This window comes from Phoenix dactylifera, unplaced genomic scaffold (assembly GCF_009389715.1).
Source record: "Phoenix dactylifera cultivar Barhee BC4 unplaced genomic scaffold, palm_55x_up_171113_PBpolish2nd_filt_p 000220F, whole genome shotgun sequence".
Lineage (NCBI taxonomy): Eukaryota > Viridiplantae > Streptophyta > Magnoliopsida > Arecales > Arecaceae > Phoenix > Phoenix dactylifera.
The window spans coordinates 514,443-532,724 of record NW_024067729.1 but is presented as its reverse complement, the minus strand read 5'-3'; positions in this window follow the sequence as shown (position 1 = coordinate 532,724).

The window sequence follows — 18,282 nt, the reverse complement described above, 5'->3', positions numbered from 1 at the left end:
ATACATTCCTTATAATCCTAAAATCTGCAAGCCTATAGACAAAATAGCCATTAAGAAAATATGGGTTCCAAAAGAAACAATAATAGCTAACCTACAAGGACCCAAAAGAGCTTGGGTTCCTAAGTTGAAAATCTGAATATTTTCTATAGGTGTGTCTAGCACTCAAGGCTCCAACAAAAGATGCTAATTTAGAAATTGGGTGCTCTAGACATATATTAAAGAATGAAACTTAAAATATACTTTAGAAAAATAATTGAAATGAAAAGAATAATGAAATTAGTAATCCTTGCATCTCATCACTCTTTGCCTTAGTATCTAATTAAAACATAAATTGGAGGTATTAATCAATTTTGTGATATAGGTAATATTTTTTTTTAAAAAAAAATAATCAAATCACTTCATTTTATAGTATGCCTTATTTACTGCTGGATAAGTTGCTAAATGATTAATCAATTTATTAAGAATAACTCTATGAATTCTCTATATGCTTGATTGAGAGTTTTTATCAATGGTATTATCTTATTGATCATAGACATGAGAATGTATACTTGGTATGCCTTTAAATATATGCACTATGAATACCAAGATTAAAGAAACCACTTTTGGCATATAAAATCAACTCATACTAGTATGGACTTAATCTCAAAAGACCTTGTCATTGGTTCACTTAGATTAATTTTTGCAAGGTCAAAGTTTGCTATGTATGTCATCTAGAAAAATAAACTAGAATCATTTCTAAATTTGAAAACATTGTTTCCACCTTTTAGCCATTGGAAATTCTCCATAAGAACTTATTTGGATCTCTAGGATTGTGAACCTAGGAGATAAGCTCTCTAATTTTGTAATTATGGATGATTTTTGAAAGCTAATGTTGGTTTTATTCTTGGCACTTAAATTGAAATATTTTCTGCTTTGGCACAAACTTACAAAAGGTTTCAAATGAAAAAGGTCTGCAAACTGTGAAAATTCATGGCACAGCTTTGAAAACCAATTTGTTGATAAGTTTTGTACAGAAAATGGTATTGAATACAATTGTGCTTGCACCAAGAACACTATTGCATATAGGGGTTATAAAAATATAAAAATAGAACCTTTGTTGTGTAAGGACAATGCTTTGTGATAGCCGTTGATTAATACTATCATCACAGCTTGTCATATTATAAGGTTTCTATTAAATCTATTTTTTAAAGAAAACCCCATGTGAACTCATGAAAAACAGAAAATCAAATGTTGCATACCTTCAGGTTTTTCAGTTATTCATGAAATATATGCCAAAACTGATAAAACAAGTATTTCTTTGGATATTACTCTTTAAGCAATGCATATAGAATATTCAATGAAAAGATACTAGTTGTAGAAAGATCAATTTATATTATTCTTATTAAAACTAGATCTTTTATTAAGAATATAAGTTATCATTTTGATTCTATGTAACAATCTGAATTTTGATAAAAACAATTGTTTAAGATAATTTGATTAAAACTCAGCTAGCATGTCTCATTGATAATTATTTTAAACAAATAGAATCTAAGCTAAATTGATTCTGGAAACAAAAAAAAAATTTAATTTGATCTTGATGAATCTTCCTATTGCCTCACATGCTTGTCCTTGAACCATTTTACTTAATGAAGTTATCTCTTTAGTCCAAGTGACTTGTGCTTGCTTATACTTAGACAATCTCTTGAGTAAAGTGACTTAATATTCAATTATTGTCATATCTTATGTTGAGTCATCTAGCTAAGAAATATATTGTATGAATGTTTTGTATCTTGAAGAAACTAATGACTTTCCTTCAAGAAAGAAAAAGATTTTATTAATGATACAGGATTTATGAGCAAGAAATTTCAACTTGAAGGACACCTCGATGAAAGATACAATAAACATTCCCTTGCAAACAAAAAAAAAGAGAGATTTTCTTCAGCCAAGGGTGTAAAGAATCTAAAAGGTATTTGGCTTGAAGAATGCTAAATGCACTGGTAATCTAAACTCTTCTCTTGTAAGTTAGTTGAGCAAAATCAATAGTTTGAAATTATATGGTAGCATGATTAAACCTTTAATTGCTGATCATCTTGATATCATGCTTCATTCTCATGCTAGTGATAATTGTTTCATGGTGTGATTAAATTGAAGCTTACTTTTTCCTATATAATGCATAACCATGAAATACACAAGTTTATGCCTCAAATCTCTAATTCAAAGTAACTTGTGATAAGCTATGAATCATTGGGCATAATGAAAATGCTGTTTGCATGATATACATTTATATGCAGCATATTAGATTAATTCTTTATTCTGCTCTTTCATGTAAATTACTTGAGAATAACATAAAGAGAGAGAAATAAAGAAAAGAAAATGAACAATTATTCAAGGGAAGTAAAATCTAAGTAAAGGCAAATACTCCAATCTTTAAGAAAAGCAAAACAAACATGATACATTCGGCACATTTGTGAGACTAGTGAAAGGGATAAAATCCGTAATTAATTACACTTAAACAGGAAGAGCTTGAAGTGAACATTTTAACATTTCTATATTGCTCATCATAGGGATGGTGCCAATGGAGAGGCTAGTGGTAGTACCCGGCACTATTTGACCCAACTATTCGGTGTAGGGTATATTAGGGACGGCACAAGAGGGAGGCTAGTGGTAGTACCTCGTGCCCCTTCCAACTCCACCGGATAGGGAGCAAATAGAGTATAGAGCATAAGAAGGTAAAAATGAAAGTATATAAGAAGAATCAAGTCAAATTTTTAATCACTTGAAAACACACTTTAAGGATGAAATCAGTGCAAGATTATATTTAAATAGGGAGAGTTTATTTGAAAAAAAAAAATTAATTTTGATCCTTGACATGCTTGCTCTTAATGTTTTAATACATGATGTTATGACTTAATGTTCTGCATGTGACATGATGTTTTGAATTATGTGTTTTCAATATTCAATAGCAAAGATCTTTCCTAAACATAACTTGTAATGCTTCATGCCTATAAAATTTGATTGAAACATGTTATTACCAACAACAACATCATTTTGTTTTAATGAATATATTTTGAAAAATAAAAGAAAAGAATAATTTGAATTTGCAAATTAGGCAAAATGGATTGATTCTAATTTATCTTTCAACTTGCCTAACATTAGTACATAATGTCCTCCAATTTGTACCAAAATTCAATATGAATTACAAAGATTCTGGATGTGCTCTAATGTTTTTGAAATATGTGTTTTCAATCTTAATAGTTTAAGATGAGCAACAAATGAGAAGATACATATCTCAAATTACAACCTTGAAAGCCTCCTTGAGAATCTTTATGAAATTCAGAATCTGATTTTGTATAAAAGCTTAAACTCAATATGAATTCCTAGATAAAACTACAGCTTAAGAAAAATAGAATAATTCTGATGCCTTGATTGCTTGCCCCGATACGCATCTGAAACATATCATTCTTATCTTCAAAGTGTACTAATATTGGTCTGAATGATGTGTCTTTCGATGATCTTGATTGCAAACAAATATTTTTAAATATGTGATTTTATTTTGATATTGAAAAGATTTATTGTGCTTCATATATACATTGCTGAAAAACTTTGATTAAGAAATTGAGTTCTATAAATATATATACTTCAATGATCATCTATATGTTTTTTTTCCTCTCCTACATTATTAAAGACTTCTATCAAAATATATATGTATATATATTATTAAAAGAGTGAATGATCTTAAGTTTAGAAATATTTCAGCTCACTCAAATGATTCTTAAAGGAAAGAAAATGTAAATGCTTTTGAAAGAATTTGAGCTTCAAATGAATTATTTTCTGATTAATATTTCAGTACATTTTCTCAAAGATTAAGAGGAAGCATAACTTGTTCTTAAAAGATTAAAAAGAGTGATTGCTATAAATTTTGAATAATTCTAGATCACTCTACATTCTTGATATCATAAAGTTTCAGTTTTATTCACGTTTATCATTAAAATCTGAAATTCAACAAAAGATAAGAATAATTAAAGAAGAATGCATCTTTTAAGGGGGAGCTTTAGATATTCAGTATCTTATCCTAAAGTTACTTTAATTTGATGCATACCTTGAATTTTATGGATTGATTTTGATGAACCTCCTTATATTGCAAGACTTGCTTTAATTATATAACAAGTTTATACCTTGAGATGAGCTCTATAAAGGTTGTCTTATCTCAAACCTTGAGTCTTATGAAAATAAGCTGAAACTTATAGAAAATATATTTTCGAGATTGACAATTTTATTGAACATTATCTTCAAATCCTAAAACTCTCAAATGGAATGATTAATTAAGGGGGAGAAAGAAAATTTCAGAGGGAGAGATCATATAGAACTTAATCGTATAAATTCGCATCTAAAGATGAGACAAAGAATACTAAATGTAAAGTGGTATTAAACTTTGTGCTTCATTGAATATCTTTTGAAAGTTGGATTTCCATCTGTATTCATCGGTAAATCATTTATTTCTGAAAATTAATTGACAAGGATTTCGTCTGTCTTAGTATCGAAAATTTATCTTGGAATCTACTTATGAGTTCTTATTGGCTTGCACCTTAGTGTTTCAATCCTGAGCCAATTCATTTTAATTGATTTTGATGTTATGATCTTTAAAGGAGTAAAAGAAAGTCCTTAAGAGAGCTCTAAAAGAACTTTCAAAGCCTTCATGTTTTGGGTATCTATGCCCCAATACTTTTATATCATGAAAGAACTTTAAAGTCGTTAAGAATTAAGGATTCAACATAATCCTATGTTTTTCGAGTATATAAGTTTTGATCTTCATCTGCTCTTATACTATACTCTAAAAATTAATTAGATTGCTCTAATGTGGCTATATACTTAATATATTAAAAAAAAAGGTATTGGATTTTCATTTGTACTTTTTTTGAATATTATTCTTGATACTCCTTGAAATAACTTGAAAAAGATTCCATCTACACTTGATTTCAAAACTATCTTTGGAATCTACATTTAGAGATCACTTCCGGCTTACATCCTAAATATCTCATTCCTAAAGCCAAACAAATAGAAATAAGATATCATTTTATTAGGGATCATGTGCAAAATGGAAACATATGTATTGAGCATATATGCACTGAAAAATAATTAGCCGACATATTCACAAAACCCTTGAGTGAAGATAGATTCTGCACGCTAACGAGGAAATTAAGCATATGTGATCCTTTTTATTGAAGAAATATAAAAAGGGAGCAAGTAGTCTCATGATACATTCCTCCAATTTCTAAAAATCCATGAAACATGAGTCAAACTTGTTATCTATAGATTCCTTACTCATGTATCATTGTCCCAGAAAGAATTTATAAGGATTGAAAGCAAGAAAAATTTTTAGAAGCAAAAAGGAAGAGAAAAGAAAAATTCTGCACTTGGGTCGACCCAACCCAGAATAGGGTCGACCCAACGTTGAGTCGACCCAAGAAATTTCTTGAGTCGACCCAACGTCGGGATCCCACTGTTAAAAGGGGGACCCGTGAGCTATCTAGGGCACTGTTTGCCCTTGTCCTCTTCTGAAAACCCTATTCCCCACTCTCAAATCTTCTCCAATCATCTCCAAACAGTAGATTACTTCAAGATCTTGGAGAAATGGGACCCAAGAGAGTCGTAGCCAAGCGATCCGGGAGAGTCTCACGATCTTGTTTAGAGGCTAGGATATGTATCTAGTTCTCATATGTATTTTGTGTTTATCATGCATCTTTAAACTTTGATTAAGGAACATTGTATCTGCTTTTGTTTTTGGTCTGAATGTATGAAAATGATTCCTATTTTGATCAATGAAGTTTGAAGTTTATCATTTATTGCATTTTTTTCCCATGTATCTTTTTGATGATAACAAAAAGGGGGAGAAGTAAAGAAAGAGTATTTTAGGAGAAGCAAAGATCATCTTGGGGGAGAAGTAAAGAAAGAGTATCTTAGGAGAAGTAAAGGGAGAAGTAAAGATATCTTTAGAGTAAATAGAGTAACAAAAAGGGGGAGAAGTAAAGAAAGAGTAATAAGAGGAGAAGTAAAGAAAGAAAGAGAAATAATTTGTAAAACAAATTGAAAATCATATAGGAAAGCATATACATCCAAGGGGGAGCAATTTGCAACAATGAAAATGATCAACTCAAAAATTTATATCAAATTTCAGAATTTGGCACACATAATTTCAGAATTTGGCACGCACCTTTCACACCTCGATACATAATCTGAAACTCATGTTTTATCTCAAATTTTTGGAGTTTCATCTTTAATAAATTATAAATGAAAGGGGGAGTAACTCAAAAAGTCAAATTGGCAACATTTAAATGATATAGGGGGAGACTTCACTCTTATATATGAAAAGCTGAAATTCAGCAAGTTAAGCCCTTTTCAAAAACTGATTTTAAGATAAGTATCAATAGGCTCATACTCTTTATTTTGTAATCATCAAAAAGGAGGAGATTGAGAATGATAGTGTTATTTTGATGATTAACAAGCATTTAACAAGAGTATGTTATAAGTTAAATCGATACTTCATTTATAAGTTCATTACTCTCAGTATATTTGTATAAATTGATATAGATACATTTCATTGTTTATATGAATGAATCTAACCTTGAGATGCAGCAAAGTGTGGATTGAGTCGACCCAAAGGATGATTAGGTCGACCCCGGCACATCAAGAAATCATTTGGCACACTTCTGCAAAAATGGCACAGATGAACAGTGAGTTGGGTCGACCCAAGAAAAGCATGAGTCGACCCAAACATCAAGATCCTCAAACAACTCAGAAAATGGTTCTCTGGATTTACTGAGAGGGTCGACCCAAGAAGAAGTTGAGTCGACCCAAGTAAACCTTGAGTCGACCCAAAGAAAGGTTGAGTCGACCCAAGTGAAGAAAGGCTGAAATTCAAGATTCTGAATTTTCTGAAAGTTGGGTCGACCCAAGAAAAGTTTGAGCTGACCCAAGGTTTGAGTCGACCCAAAGAAAGGTTGGGTCGACCCAAGGGAAGGAAGGCTGAATTTCAAGTTTCTGTATTTTCTGAGAGGGTCGACCCAAGGAATGTTTGAGTCGACCCAAGTGAAAGTTGGGTCGACCCAAGGACAGGTTGAGCCGACCCAAACACGGGCTGAACATAACGGCTAGTTGTGCAGAAATGCTTTTTGGACTCCCAACGGCTATAAACGGCTAGTTTCTTCAATCCAACGGTCAGAAAGGACTATTTGGAGGTTGGAGAAGTATTTAAGAGGGAGTATTCATCAGAGGAAGCAAGCTTTTGGGAAAATACATCAAGTGCATTCAAGAGAGAACCCTAGCAAGGCAAGCTTCATCCAAGTGCTTCATTCAAGAGTCAAAAGAAAGGGGTTGAGCAGATTCAAAGAGTCATCAAGAGCTCCATCCTCCCTTGAAGAGTGAAGCATCCTTGACAAAGAAGAGAGAAGCCACTTCAAAGCGATAAATATTTTCTAAACTCTTCTTTGTAGTTCATATTGTTTCATTTGCTCATTTAGGAGTTTAAATCTTTCTTTTTGTTTGTTAATCTCTTGTAAAGGTTGGTTGGTTAGCCCGCAAAACCAACGGGATAGGTTTTTGGTGAGCCCGCAAAACCAAGTGTAAAGGTTCGTTGGTGAGCCCGTAAAACCAACAAAGGTTCGTTGGTAAGCCCGTAAAACCAACATAGGTTGTTGGTAAGCCCGTAAAACCAACATAGGTTTTTGGTGAGCCCGGAAAACCAAATTGTAAAGGTTTTGGATTGTGAGCCCGGAAAACAATCCTACTGTAATCCGAGGGGTTATAGTAAAATTTCTAAGGGGACGCTTGGGGAGTGGACGTAGGTGCCTTGGAGTGCACCGAACCACTATATATCGCTGTGTTTGTGTTGTGCTTGTTCTTATGCTTATTCTTGCATTATCTTTCATCTTTACTCTAGTTTAATTCATTCAAGTAATTTAAGAAAGCATCCACCGCACTTAATCAAGAAAACTTTTAAAACACCAAAAGTTTAGAAAAACCCAATTCACCCCCCCCCTCTTGAGTTGTCACCTTGGGCAACAGGTGTTTGGGGAGTGGATGTAGGAGCAGTGGAAGCTCTGAACCACTATAAATCTTTGTGTTTGCGATTGACTGTGCTTATAGCTTTATCTTTACTTTAGCACATACACTTGTGTGTTTTATTTTTTAATTAGACAAAAAGTTTAAAACACCCAATTCACCCTCCTCTTGGGTGACCATCTCTGGGCAACACTGCAGGTGCTTGTTAGAGAACAAGGGTACTGAGCGTGACCAAGACAAGAAGTCACTTGGATGTCTATCCACTCGTCAGTGACTTGCTTGATGTTGCAGTAGTGTGACTGGTCCTTTGACCTGCGGTGCTTCGGCTACTCACAGTGAGGTTATTGTAGTTTGACTGCACACATACATGGTCTAGCCATATGGGTCCATGCAGTGTAGATTGGCTGCAGTAAGTTCACTGTAGGAGTAAGGTATGCACCTATAAGGAATCTATCGACCTTGATAGAAGAGGAGTGATCCTATGTGATTTGTTAGACTGAGTTCTAAGACCTTGGCCAGGGCAGTAATATAAAGTGGAGAAAGAGTTTTCCACTATCGAGCTCGAGTCGAATAAATCTTGACATATGACAGACGATGGGGTTTGACGAGTTGTCCATGACCTCCATCCTGTAGGGATCCACGATAGTAGGACTGTATCACATGATAACTGCACCTAGAGGTTCATCTTTCTATTCTACTGGGTAGCCACTACATGCTGCTAGGTGTCACTGGTGGATGGTGGGACTCACAGGGATTATCTCGATGATCGATAAACCCTAATGAGTTGAGTTGGAATCGTTCCAACCCATTGAAAGGAGTTTTCAATGATATAGTGATAGAGATCACAATATATCTCACTATCAGTCAGAATAGAACCTATGGGATCACACACACTAGAAGTATTGACCGATCCGATGGTTGAAAAGTGATTATGAATCACGAGTAATCAATTCGATTGATAAGAAGTTGAAGAAGGAAAGGGAATTAATTAATTGGACTTGAAACAAGAGTCCTACTTCGAGTAGGATTCCTAGAGTCCTAATTGGATTAGGACTGGAAATCCTAGTTGGAGTAGGACTGGAATTCCTACTTAGAATAGGATTCCTGCAATCCTAATGAGATTAGGAGTTTTGGATCAAAATTGGATTCCTACTTGGAGTAAGATTCCTAGAGTCCTAATCGGATTAGGATTTCGGATTCAAATAGAGTCCTAATTGGATTAGGACTAAAATTAAATATGTCCTAATTTGGATAAGGGTTTCTTAAGTCACAATTAATTATTAATCTAATGAATCAATAAGACTCCTAATTGGATTAGGATTGAAGAGTTCAATTGAGTCAAAATTGATTTAAGTTCTAATTGGATTAGGACTTACCTAGATTGGATCCTAATTGGTGCACCCTTGGGCTAAGCCTAATTGGATTAGGGCTTGACCACATTAGGGCATTTCAAACCCTACTTAATGTGGATTAGGGTTTACCATGAGGAGGGGAATATGCCCCTCCCTTTTCCATGTGGAGAAGGGAGAAGAGAGGGGGCCGGCGCCCCCTCTTAGGAAATTACTCTAGGGCTCCTAGATTGTAGGAGCCCTAGATGGCTATAAAAAGGTGCATGGGGCCGGCGCCCTAGAGTGTGAATCCTCTCCTTCCAAGCTGTGGCCTCCCTCCCTCTCTTCCCCCTTGGTTCAGCCGCAAGCAAGGAAGAACATCCAAGGTGTTGGCGGCTTCCTCCCTGCTCCATCCTTGTTCCAACGCAAGGAAGAAAAGAAGGCAACGTGGGGATTCTTCTTCTTCCTCTTCTTCATCCTTCTTCTTCCTCCTCTCAAGCACAATCAAGGGTTGATTGAAAGAGAGGAGATCAGCCATCAAAAGAAGTCTTTGCAAGGGAGCTAGCACCCCGGGAAGACAAGAAAGCTTTGATCGGTCCTCTGCTTCGTGTGAATACCCGTAGAGGCCGGACGTTTGAACGGCTTCAAACGAACCTTCATCCTAAAACCACGAACTTCAGTTTGCGGTGATCATCTACCCGCACAAGGTGAAGATCTGATCTTCTAAATGCATTTAAAAGTTTTAATTCTTGCCCATCTACGAACGGTTCATGAAACGATGTTCATGCGATGAACGTCGATCCCGCTTATGCCGATTCTGCTGCCATCTGATTTTTATTTTGAAATATCAGCGGCATGGGCGGGTTCCCAACAGTGGTATCAGAGCCTAGGCTTCGTAGATTAAGGTAAGAATTAATTATCTAAAGGCTTATTAGATCTGAAAATTGAATGATCATGCATGCTGAAAATTTCTGCATGCAGATTTTTCAGGGGTGCTGATTTTTGCATGCTGATTTTTATGTGATAAGATAATGATTCTAATTGCATTGTTAATGAGATTACAAAGTTTAGAATCATGATTAGCATGATCAGCGACCTATGTCATGATATAATCAGTTAGTTTTCAGATCTGATAATTATAATTGTTGCATATGGTGATGATCATAGGATTCAAACCCTTTTGGTATCAAATGTAATGACCTGCGATGTGATCTGCGATGTTATGTAATTTTTCAGATGCTTGCATGCATCTTATTTGATGTTTTGAGAGGCCTGCGTACCTCCTAAAAGGGAGATGTAATTTATTTTTATTTTTATTTTATATCTGGTTGTATTTCTGTGATGTGATGTACGTCAACGATCAAGTCGAAGATGATGCATGAGATGAGCAGGGGTCTAAGCAGTTGATGGCGATTGGATCAAGAGTTGGTCAAGGATCGAATCAAGGAGGCTTGGAACCAATTCAAGAGTTGAAGACCAGTTGATCGATTGACGTGCATGTGCTTGTAATACGACCTAACTAGAATCCATGATCATCACCTATTTAAAGTTTAGCTTTAATTATTGCTGCAATTATAACTGCCTGCAATGTGCCGTTTGCATGTGATGTGAATGTGAGTCGGGTAGATAGGTTTACATGTGATGTAGCAAACCCAATTGAGACCTAAATCAAAACCTCCTCAATCAAGTCGAGAGTGAACCGACATGAGCAAGTCATATTAGACTAATTGATCTAATTGGTGTCTAAGAAAGCATGAAAGGTGGTTACTTAATTAGGACCTTACTCTCTGAGTAAGGGGAGCCTCCCACCTGCTTACCTGGCCAATTGTTTGATTACCTCTTATGAAGAGCTCAAGTTGCAAACACTAAGACCTGATTAACCAATATTAAGTCAATAGGTCTTCCACTGTAGTAGAGCTGCTAAGGCCTTTCTGATGTTGATTTGTCTTGGCTGGACACAGTGGTCAAGTTGCATCGGGGGGCTAGACCTCTCTATAGACATAAGATGTTGTAGGGTAAAGGTGGGGTTGGGCACTGTTGTGGGATGGGGTTCCCAGTTTAGTCCCACATCGGCTAATCAGTGGAAAGGTCTGTGCCTTATAATGAGGAGGTGCGAACCTTTCCTCACGAGGGCCCTTTTATGGGACAAAACCGTGAGGGGGCGCCTAAGCCTGCCCGTACGAGCTTCGCGCCTGCGGGTGGGTGTGCACCCTGCGCGAGCTCCGCGCCAGCAGGGCCCCAAAGCGGACAATACCTCGGGAGGGACGCAGATGCTTTCCCTGCTCGGCCGGTGTGCGGGCTGGTGTCGGGGTTCCGACCCCACATCAGATGGCGCTAGAAGGAGGGCCCCGGCCACGCACAGACCTTCCCACTGGGGGGGCTGTGTTGTGGGATGGGGTTCCCAGTTTAGTCCCACATCGGCTAATCAGTGGAAAGGTCTGTGCCTTATAATGAGGAGGTGCGAACCTTTCCTCACGAGGGCCCTTTTATGGGACAAAACCGTGAGGGGGCGCCTAAGCCTGCCCGTACGAGCTTCGCGCCTGCGGGTGGGTGTGCACCCTGCGCGAGCTCCGCGCCAGCAGGGCCCCAAAGCGGACAATACCTCGGGAGGGACGCAGATGCTTTCCCTGCTCGGCCGGTGTGCGGGCTGGTGTCGGGGTTCCGACCCCACCTCAGATGGCGCTAGAGGAAGGGTCCCGGCCACGCACAGACCTTCCCGCTCGGGGGGCTGTGTTGTGGGATGGGGTTCCCAGTTTAGTCCCACATCGGCTAATCAGTGGAAAGGTCTGTGCCTTATAATGAGGAGGTGCGAACCTTTCCAAACGAGGGCCCTTTTATGGGACAAACCCGTGAGGGGGCGCCTAAGCCTGCCCGTACGAGCTTCGCGCCTGCGGGTGGGTGTGCACCCTGCGCGAGCTCCGCGCCAGCAGGGCCCCAAAGCGGACAATACCTCGGGAGGGACGCAGATGCTTTCCCTGCTCGGCCGGTGTGCGGGCTGGTGTCGGGGTTCCGACCCCACATCAGATGGCGCTAGAGGAAGGGTCCCGCCCGCGCACAGACCTTCCCACTGGGGGGGCTGTATTGTGGGATGGGGTTCCAGTTTAGTCCCACATCGGCTAATCAGTGGAAAGGTCTCTGCCTTATAATGAGGAGGTGCGAACCTTTCCTCACGAGGGCCCTTTTATGGGACAAAACCGTGAGGGGGCGCCTAAGCCTGCCCGTACGAGCTCCGCGCCTGTGGGTGGGTGTGCACCCTGCGCGAGCTCCGCGCCAGCAGGGCCCCAAAGCGGACAATACCTCGGGAGGGACGCAGATGCTTTCCCTGCTCGGCCGGTGTGCGGGCTGGTGTCAGGGTTCCGACCCCACATCAGAGAGAGTGCTGGAACAGCTCAGCTCGGCAGAGCGATGTGGTATGGGGTTCCAGTTTAGTCCCACATCGGCTAATCAGTGGAAAGGTCTGTGCCTTATAATGAGGAGGTGCGAACCTTTCCTCACGAGGGCCCTTTTATGGGACAAAACCGTGAGGGGGCGCCTAAGCCTGCCCGTACGAGCTCCGCGCCTGCGGGTGGGTGTGCACCCTGCGCGAGCTCCGCGCCAGCAGGGCCCCAAAGCGGACAATACCTCGGGAGGGACGCAGATGCTTTCCCTGCTCGGCCGGTGTGTGGGCTGGTGTCGGGGTTCCGACCCCACATCAGATGGCGCTAGAGGAAGGGCCCCGGCCACGCACAGACCTTCCCGCTCGGGGGGCTGTGTTGTGGGATGGGGTTCCCAGTTTAGTCCCACATCGGGTAATCAGCGGAAAGGTCTGTGCCTTAAATGGGGGGTGCAAACATCTCTTCTCACCGAAGGCCCACGGGCTGGAGGTAAAAGAGGGCCCCCCTAAGGGGGGACAAAACCGTGAGGGACACCTGTCCAGCAGCCACGCGCCTGCAGGTGGGTCCGCCACCGTGCGAGCCAAAGCGCCCACGGTTCCCAAAGCGGACAATACCACATCGCTCTGCCGAGCTGAGCTGTTCCAGCACTCTCTCGTTCAGACTGAAGGCCCACGGGCTGGAGGTAAAAGAGGGTCCCCCTAAGGGGGGACAAAACTGTGAGGGACACCTGTCCAGCAGCCACGCGCCTGCAGGTGGGTCCGCCACCGTGCGAGCCAAAGCGCCCACGGTTCCCAAAGCGGACAATACCACATCGCTCTGCCGAGCTGAGCTGTTCCAGCACTCTCTCGTTCAGACCGAGGGCCCTTTTGTAGGACAAAACCGTGAGGGTAGGGGTAGTACCTCCGCGGACCCCCGCGTCATTAGGGCTCGGGACTGTCATTGGGCAAAGACCCTGAGCGACCTCCCGGAGACCCGAAGCGGCAATCCCAGAGCGGACAATACCTCGGGAGGGACGCAGATGCTTTCCCTGCTCGGCTGGTGTGCGGGCTGCTGCCGGGGTGAAACCCCGCAACAGTTGGCGCTAGAAGGAGGGCCCCGGCCACGCACAGACCTTCCCGCTGGGGGGCTGTGTTGTGGGATGGGGTTCCCAGTTTAGTCCCACATCGGCTAATCAGTGGAAAGGTCTGTGCCTTATAATGAGGAGGTGCGAACCTTTCCTCACGAGGGCCCTTTTATGGGACAAAACCGTGAGGGGGCGCCTAAGCCTGCCCGTACGAGCTTCGCGCCTGCGGGTGGGTGTGCACCCTGCGCGAGCTCCGCGCCAGCAGGGCCCCAAAGCGGACAATACCTCGGGAGGGACGCAGATGCTTTCCCTGCTCGGCCGGTGTGCGGGCTGGTGTCGGGGTTCCGACCCCACATCAGGCACCAATAACTGTTAGGTGAGGACCCAATGACGACTTTATTCCTACGGTTATACGGTGGGTCTGACTTAACTAAGAAATGGGACCAATAACTGTTAGGTGAGGTTTTCATGGCTTAGAAACCAAGTTACACTGCAACATGCTTGAGAAGCATTGTACAAGAGTTGTACATTCATCAATCTATGTGTCACCAATAACTGTTAGGTGAGGTGGCATGTAAATTGGTGGGACCGCAGTACCCACTAGAAATCCTAGTCGTGTGGAATTTCCGTTTTCCTACCAGGGGAGTGTGAGGGATTCGAGAAAATAGTGAGAGTTACATTTGTTCTAAAAGACCTTAGAACAGATTAGGATCAAGTACAAAAGTCTAACTAGAATCTTTACTCTCTGCAGATACAATGTCAGCTTCAAACCCTTTGACCCGTATTCTTGAGACCAACCGACTGACCGGAACCAATTACAAGGACTGGCTTAGAAACCTCAAAATTGTTTTGGACTGTGAGAAAATCGGCTACATACTCGATTCAGATATCCCCACACTACCAACACGTCCTACTGATGTTCAACGTGAGATGCATATAAAGTGGTTGGATGATGACATTAGAGTAAAATGCTATATGATGGCATCCATGTCAAATGAACTCCAATGCCAGCATGAAAATATGAAGACTGCTAGGGACATACTGGCACACCTGCAAGAGTTGTATGGTGAGCAGAGTCGCACAGCTCGTTTTGAAGTGTCCAAGAGGCTTTTCAAAGCGAAGATGCGCGAGGGGCAGTCTGTCCATGATCACGGTCTGACTATGATCAAGGATCTAGAGGAGCTTGAGAAGCTCGGTATGGACATGCACAAGGAATTACAAGTGGATTTGATCCTACAGTCACTTCCTGATTCATTTGGTCAGTTTATAGTAAACTACCACATGAATAAGATTGAATGCACTAAGACTGAACTGATAAACATGTTGGTAACTGCTGAGGGAGCCTTGAAAGGTTCAAGGGGCAATGTCCTTGCTGCTGAGTTGACTTCTGGTTCCAAGAGAAAGTCTACTTGGAAGAAAAAGAAGCCTGCTAAGAGGCAGAAGAAAGACAAGAAGCCAAAGAAGGAAGTTCAAAAGAAAAAGGCTAACGACAAAGGAAAATGTTTCCACTGCAATGTCGACGGCCACTGGAAGAGAAACTGTCCTTCATACCTCGAGAGCCTGAAGAACAAGAAAGGTGACATACCTTCAGAAGGTATAGACTTGCTCATTATTGAAACTAATCTAACGGTTTCTTCTACTTCTAGTTGGGTTATAGATTCTGGTTCTAGTGCTCATTTGTGCACTACTATGCAGGGTCTAAAGGAAAGTAGAAGGCTGGCGGAAGGTGCGGTAACCCTTCGGGTTGGCAACGGGGCAAAAGTTGCTGCTGTGGCTGTGGGCACCTACCATCTGCGACTGCCGTCTGGATTTAGTTTATTACTTAGAGACTGCTATTATGTACCTGCTGCTAGCAGAAATTTGATTTCTGTTTCATGTCTAGCACAGGAAGGTCATGTTTTTACATTTGACAAAGACTGCTGTTCTATTTATTTAAGAAATAAAATAGTCGCACGTGGTTTTATGATTGACAGTCTCTATCATTTACATATGGATGTATCTGTGAATCTTACCGAGCAAGAAGTGAGTGCCAAAGGATCCAAAAGATCCAGAGATGAGATAAACCAAAGATATTTGTGGCACCTCAGGCTTGGCCACATTGGAGAGGACAGAATGAACAAAATGGATAAAGATGGGCTTTTAGGCTCATTGACTTCTGAGTCATATCCAGTTTGCGAGTCCTGTCTTCAAGAAAAAATGGCTAGACTGCCCTTTGTAGGACATGGGGAGAGGACCACTGAAATACTTACCCTAGTACATACAGATGTATGTGGCCCATTCGATGTGCTAGCCAGAGGACGTTATTCGTACTTCATTACCTTTACTGATGATTATTCATGGTATGGGTATGTGTATCTTATGAGACACAAGTCTGAATCTTTTGAAAAGTTCAAAGAGTTCAAGAATGAAGTAGAAAAACAAACTGGAAAACCTCTTAAGGCTCTTCGATCAGATCGAGGAGGAGAATACCTTAGTGGGGAATTCCGGGACTATCTCAAGGAAAACGGCATAGTCTCACAGTGGACACCTCCGGGTACACCTCAACTCAAAGGGGTGTCAGAGAGGAGGAATCGGACCCTATTGGATATGGTCAGGTCCATGATGAGCTTCACTGATTTACCTATGTTCCTTTGGGGAGATGCCTTACTCACAGCGATTTATTTATTGAATAGAGTTCCCTCTAAATCAGTTCCTACCACACCGTATGAGATATGGCATGGTAAGAAACCAAGTCTGGGTCATCTCAAGATTTGGGGATGTCCGGCCCACGTCAAGAGACTACAGGCGGACAAACTAGAGGCTAGGACCATAAGTGCTCGTTTTATAGGATATCCTAAAGAGTCATTAGGATACAATTTTTACGTCTCAGAGGATCACAATGTGTTTGTGAGCCGTCATGCCATCTTCTTGAAAAATCAGTTTATCCTTGATAGAGGCAGTGGGAGGAAAATTGAGCTTGAAGAGAAAGTCTCTGAAAAGCAACGAGTCATGGATCCTATAGAACCCATTCATAAAGAGCCAGTACACGATGTCCCTCGACCACCTCGTAGATCTAGTAGGGTCTCCCATCCTCCCGATAGATACTTAGGTATACTAGAAGAGGATACCGAGAAAATATTCCTAGTGGGAGATAGGGATCACATACATGATCCCAAAACCTACAACGAGGCGATATCTAATATCGATTCCGAGAAATGGTTGGAAGCTATGAAGTCAGAGATAGACTCCATGCATTCCAACCAAGTCTGGACCTTAGTAGACCCACCAGAAGGTATTGTACCTATTGGATGCAAATGGATCTACAAAAGGAAGATAGGTTCGGATGGAGAGGTAGAGACCTATAAGGCAAGGCTTGTGGCGAAAGGGTATAGTCAGCGCGAAGGCATTGACTATCAGGAGACCTTTTCACCTGTAGCCATGCTAAAATCCATCCGAACATTGCTTGCCGTTGCAGCATTTCATGATTATGAAATCTGGCAGATGGATGTGAAAACTGCTTTCCTGAATGGATATCTTGATGAAGATATCTATATGGAACAGCCTTTGGGTTTCACTTCCAGCGATGGAGATCACAAGGTCTGCAAGCTGCAAAGGTCCATCTATGGACTAAAGCAAGCGTCTCGGAGTTGGAACACTCGTTTCGATGACGCAATCAAAATGTTTGATTTCATCAAAAACGAAGAGGAACCGTGTGTTTACAAAAAGGTTAGTGGGAGCGCTGTCGTATTTCTCGTACTGTACGTGGACGACATCCTACTGATAGGGAATGATATTCCCATGCTAACCTCGGTCAAGGTCTGGTTGTCAAAAGAATTCTCCATGAAAGACCTTGGGGAAGCATCCTATATTTTGGGAATAAAGGTCTATAGAGATAGATCTAAAAGGATGCTTGGCCTTTCACAGAAGATGTACATAGAGGAGGTGCTGAAGAGGTTCAGCATGGAAAACTCCAAGAGGGGTCTCTTACCCCTTAGGCATGGAATTCATCTCTCCAAGAAGATGTGCCCCAACATATCTGAAGAGATTCAACGCATGAGCAAGATTCCCTATGCATCGGCAATAGGAAGCCTCATGTATGCCATGCTATGTACACGACCTGATATAGCTCTTGCTGTGAGTGTCACAAGCAGATATCAGTCGAATCCTGGTGAAGAACACTGGACAGCTGTGAAGAATATTCTTAAGTACTTAAGAAGAACTAAAGATTTATTCTTGGTTTTTGGAGGATCATCAGAGTTAAAGGTAGAAGGGTACACAGATTCAGACTTCATGACTGATGTTGATGACAGGAAGTCAACATCTGGATATGTGTTCTTATGCAATGGTGGTACGATCAATTGGAAGAGTTCTAAACAACCGATCATTGCTGATTCTACTATGGAAGCTGAATACATCGCCGCCTCTGAAGCTGCTAAGGAAGGCTTCTGGTTCAAGAAATTCATTGCAGAGTTGGACGTGATGACATCAGATGCCATAACAC